This window comes from Plodia interpunctella, chromosome 2, assembly GCF_027563975.2.
Source record: "Plodia interpunctella isolate USDA-ARS_2022_Savannah chromosome 2, ilPloInte3.2, whole genome shotgun sequence".
Taxonomy (NCBI): Eukaryota; Metazoa; Arthropoda; class Insecta; order Lepidoptera; family Pyralidae; genus Plodia; species Plodia interpunctella.
In genome coordinates, this window is record NC_071295.1 from 9015326 (window position 1) to 9021325 (window position 6000).

A 6000-nucleotide genomic window follows, 5' to 3' on the forward strand; every position below is an offset into this window, starting at 1 on the left:
GCCTGTACCTGGGAATCGGGACGCTTTCCCTCTCACAGTACAGTGTCGATGAAAAACTACCTACGATTTCACAACTACATTTTATCATAAATTCGGCCACAAGAAGTCCACATTGATTGTTACCAAGACAAACGCAAGACATCTTTGAGACCAGTAATTTAAAATAGTTTAATTAATTGAAAACAAAGAAGTTAATAGGTAAGTATACCATAAATCCCAAAATAGGCAATAATAGTTGCCAAAAATTATGATATAAAATTTTAATAAGTTTTGTAAATAGTACGTTTACAAGTTGAACTCGTCAATTAAGTAAATTTTGACAAAGGAAACTTTGTGAGACAGCGGTATTTCACTATTGAATATTGCGTGTGACTGTACCTCCAATATACCTGATGCAAATGGCAGCGAGCAATCAGCAGAGTGCGGCCGACTGTACCCGTGGAAGTGGATCATACAGTAAGTGCAAAAATATGAGCAGTTTCCAACAGCAACACAAACTAAAAGAATACTCGTCTCTTACGTTTTCTCGAGGGTGTGGATTTTTGTAAGTAAAAGTCATCCTTAGAATGAGATCCCTAAATCTCTTCTTATCATTATCACAGATTATACAATACTTCCAGTAGTTATATGTACAATACATTTTGTAGAAATGCCTGTAATAAGGATTTTTTTATTGTATTGTACCATGGAAGTTGTGTCAAGAGATGGATGGAATGCGTTCAACAGGATATGGCTATAAGACACACAGAACATCAGACATAGCAGAGTGGAGGAGACTGACATGCTACTATACCGACTCCTCATAATGTGGGATGGCAAGGGTTGGCAGATTGGTCCGCAAGTTTAGTATATTGCTCATAGTAACGTATTATTGATACAATCATTTCTAAAATGTTGTGCTTTTTCTTATACCGGCTCCACATTGTCGTTGAACAGTTTGCCAAACTTAGGCGTATCCGATATAGATTGTTGGTTTTTCATTACGGTAAATAAAATCATTCATACTAACTACGCAACGTTCACGCCGCCGTGCCGGCTCCACACTGTCGTCTGCTGCTGCTCATTGCTGGTTTTTCATTGCGCTGAAGAAAATCACTCATAGTAACTACACAATGTTCACGTATTCGCTTCGGCATGTGTCTGAGTTCGGCGACAGTGTGGAGCTGGCATTAAACTAGATGTCAGAGGAGTCACTTTCAATTAAGTGACTTTTTAGACAGGTAGATTTTTACTGTAACAGTACATAGGGAAATTTTCCGAATTTCCCACGGGAGAATCGGGGCTCCGCCATTTTAATTATAACTAAGCACACCCTCTCAGCGGCTGACGAGTGAGAAACAATGTCTAATTTATTTACCATGTGATCTGTCTGATGTGATGTATAATTTTTATTTTTTACCGGCGGCTAACAAGGTATTATAAAAAGTCGGCAACCGGCGCAGCACAAAGCCAACCAGCATTTAAATTTAAAGTGTTCTCTCAATGGCACCTTCAGATCAACTTTTTAGCCGAACTTTTAACTAGTTACAATATCATTTTCAATGTTTGGAATAATACATTAATACCTTTAGTGTGAGTTCATAGGGTGAGTTGCACCGTCAACTTTACAGTGCGCAGAAAAACGCAAAGTAAGTACGCCATTTTGTCTAAACGTCAGCGGATCGCATGTTAAAATCATCATCAAAGTTGACAGTGCAACTAACCCTTATAGTAATATAAAAAAATAGCGAATGAAACCAACATAATAAAAAAATTACCTCGAAAAAAAATCTATGTCAGCTGTTTTAAAACTCCTAACCCTCGTTGAAAAGTACAGATAAATCAAATCTCAATATGAAAAGTAAATACTGTATTCTATTGAAAAAAAAAAACGTGTCGGGTATAAATACTGCATTTTACGTTACTTTAGTTACTTTCAACGCTAGTATCTACTCGCTTCGATTCACACCGCGGCAGGATCAAATCAACGAGGCTAGGTGGCGCACACCACTATATGTAGTCAAACCACTGACTATCTCTCTTATCTGTAGTCACGAAGGCTACAGGCATCTACTACAAAAACTTACAATGCAAATTCAATATGCGGAATAAACACTACCTTTAAAGGTGCCGACAGCTTTCTTAATATTTGCTGTACTTATAGCTACTATATACACCTTGAATAAACTAGTTACTATTAACAAGGCAGAATTCCTTTTGGGATCAGTTGATTTGTAGTCGTGTGTACACTCCTCCCCATCTACACGTGAGATTAGTAATTTTGAAAAAATCTTTAAAGTTTGTCATTAATTATGATTATAAAACTATATTATAATATGGACTATTGTCCATATTATATTATAATATTCTCGCAATCGAAGTATACCATAAATCCCAAATGAAAAGTAGTGAGTCTCGTTGTACAATATACAATTTTTATTTTTTCAACCTTTCAGAAATGTCTCAATCCCTTTTCTTAGCTAAATATCCAACAAAATCTTCCGTCTCACTACGATTGTCATAAAAAATCTTTAGTACTTCCTACAACGTTTGCATAGCACATATTCAGTAACTCTGACCGGCACAAAGCAAGCAATAAATATGTATCCGGGATTCTCGTGATCGTTCGTACCACAAATCCATAACAGAACAGGAGATTACACTCGATACGAAAAATAAACAAATGATAACAGTCAAGAGACAGTGTCGAAAGGTGTCGAAAGAACAGTGGTGATATATCTATCTATGGACGAAATAGTACAAATATTTCATGAGTTTCATTAATGTAAGACTTGGATATGGTACTTTTAATAGACCACCATTTTTTCCGATGAAAGAAAACATCATGGGGAAACCAGAATCCGAGTTTATGAAAGGGATCATAGAAAGGGGTTTCCTCCAAGTAATGACTCAGCAAAAATTACTACGAATGTAAATCCGCATTGTACCACTGGACGATCACCGCTTTGAGGTCGCGTAGCCACATTCTCTATGACGAAATAGATTGATATTTCGACATAGTAATCGCATTATCCGTAATTTCTATAACTTGTTCCCATCCGTGGGGAATCAAACAAATCTGCGTTGTCACAGTTCGCTATTTCGTTATCGATGCAATATTCTTCGGCGATATTACGAATATCACCCGCTTTTGAAGCAGCCTTCTGACATTCAATTTTCCGCGCACGAAATGCCATGCCATGCGCATTTCAAACAATGTAATGGGTATCGGTGGGTATGGGAAGCGGTGTTGGTGTAATGGTTAAGACCGCCTGTGGATCGAAAGATCCAGGTTCGAATCCTACTCGTGCCACGTGAGTTTGTATACCAATCTGACTCATGTATTTTCATCTACCACCACTTGCTTCCGGTGAAGGAAAACATCGTGAGGAAACCTGCACACTGGTTGATTATTAACTTGTGTGTGAAATGGAGAAGGCAATGGCAAACCACTGCATTACTAATGCCAAGAAAGTTGTGTGTGTATAATTCCACGTAATGACCTCGACCCCCAGCCATGAAGAATACGACTATGAAGAAGAATGTAGTGAACATAGTATTAGAGTTTCAAACTGCTACAAAGAAGATGAGCAGTGCAGCTGTAGAAATGACTTCTATAATCTCTCAACTTGATCAAAAAGGACGAGAGTTTCACAATACTTAGTTTAAAATTCGTTCTCTACCATTTTTTTTATTACAACAAATATAAAAAAAAAATATCATATTTTTTGTAATTTGTCTTCGATAAAGCTGTCCATTTTAATCGCTAGACGGAACTCTGCGTTAGTTCAATTGCAATTAGTTAGTTATTGCAATGTCGCATCTCGATAGCAGTTGTATGTACTGATTTATTCCTAGTAATATTGTCTTGTATTTTAGTTCTGGAAGACTCTTTTACAAATCCCATTTCGTCTACGTCTATATGAAGTTAAAAACCACACGAAATTCAAGTCTTGAAATAAATAACAATGACAACAAAATTACCCGTGACTCAGAACACTGAGTGAGTCCGCGCCACATGCGCAGTCGGGTCAAATGTTATTTATTTGGGTTGTATGTCTGTCTGTCACTTCACTCGCAACATGAGATACAGCCGTCGACGTCCAACTTCGAGTGACGTGGGTACATTCGTTGGTACCGAGATTATAAGTTGGGATTGTTTTAAAAGCTTTACTTGCTGAAGCGGTGGCGGTCCAGTGGTTAAGCCCGTGAACCGAAAAGTCCCAGGTTCGAATACTACTTGTGCCACGTGAATTTGTATACCAATCTATCTGATGTATAGTATATTCAAATGGTGGTCTGCCACTTGCGGTAAAGGAACACATGGTGAGGAAACCTAGGATCTAATTGATAATTTATCATTTAGTGTATGAAATAAAGAAGATTGCCATTTCATATTGCCAAGAAACTCATTGAGTGTGTTTCAATCCACTTGAGTCACTTGAAATTTGCAGCTTGTCCTGTCACCTGTTTACCTGTCTCCAACAGGATACCAAGGATACCGGGGACTTGACAGGGTACCAATTTCTGTTATCAGTCATGTATCATGTTCTATTCATAAAATAGGCAAAACTTCTGTAAAAGTTTTTTGACAATTTATCGCAATAAATAAATGATATGATTTATTTCATTTTATTTAAACTGAAGATTTAAAGTAACATACTCATGACGTAAATGTACATCAGATAATTTGGGAATTTTATAAAATTGTCCCTATTTATGAGAAATTGTGATGAGTTTAACATTAGGTAAATTTGCCTTTCAAATGCCGATCCTGTCTAGACTTACCCTTGTGTAATTCTCCGCGTAGGATAGGACACACGTCACATTAGCATAACTGACATGACAGACAGACCGACTGATGTTTATTCAACGAACGAATAAACAAAGGACTTAATTAAAAAATCATATTTTGAGTGTATTCGTAATTAACTTAAACCAACTAAAAAGTCAGACGACATAATAACTTAAGTGGGTACTGGACTGGATAAATAAACAAATTGATTTCTTGTAAGGCTATCGTCACATTGAGAATGTTCTAAATTTCGTATTTATTAACGAGTCGAAAGTACGCTTTTTAATTAATTGATTGATTTAGAAAGTGATTTAGAGCACCAAAATACCTAATGCTTTTGCTTTGATTATTTTACGTAAAACGAAAGGTACCTATTATTCTTTAAAAAACAACAAATGAATGGGCTTTTTCTCTTATTCCACTCTTTGTATTTTGTGATAGCTATGTAACTACTTGTTTAAAGACAAAGTTAAATATTCTTGCAAAAAAACGTGACAACATTTAAGTTATTATCATTATTCGTTTACAAACTAAAACATTCTATCGCTTCAATTACAGGTTATAAAATAAAATTTATTTATTTCGGACTCCCATATCTATTGGAGTCCAATGATTAAAAACCGTAAAGTCCCAGGTTCGAATACTACTTATGCCATGTGAATATTCTACATTCCATATATACATATATATTCTTTGGGTTATGGAATATACCATTAATATGGATTTATGGTACATTCTGGTTCAAATTGGGTCAAGTGGACAAACAGCATCATATTTTATCAGTTACCATGGTTAGTATTGGAACATGGTCACAATGGCGGTTAAAACTTTTACCATTCACAAAACCCCAGTGTGGAGCGAGCCTAAAAAAAGAACTAAACGCAAAACGAAATCAGTCATAAGTCGAGCCGACGTCCAACGCACTTGTATTCGATAATCACGATCGTGTTTAGATAAAAAACAATAATAATAACAAAATAAACAAGCTGCGTAATCACCTCGTCTCGCCGTATGGGAGTAGGGTGTATAGAATATTGTGAAGCCTAGGGACATAAAATGAAATTTGTTTTTTTTTTTCTTTTGCAGGTCCAATAATTTATTTGTTGTATATAGATAACTGTATGCCGAGATGCATTGCAAAATACCTGTACGTGACTGTTACGTTGAATTGAATTTGCAGCTATGAGTTGAATTTCCAGCTGGCTACATCGTTCAAATTAATTGAA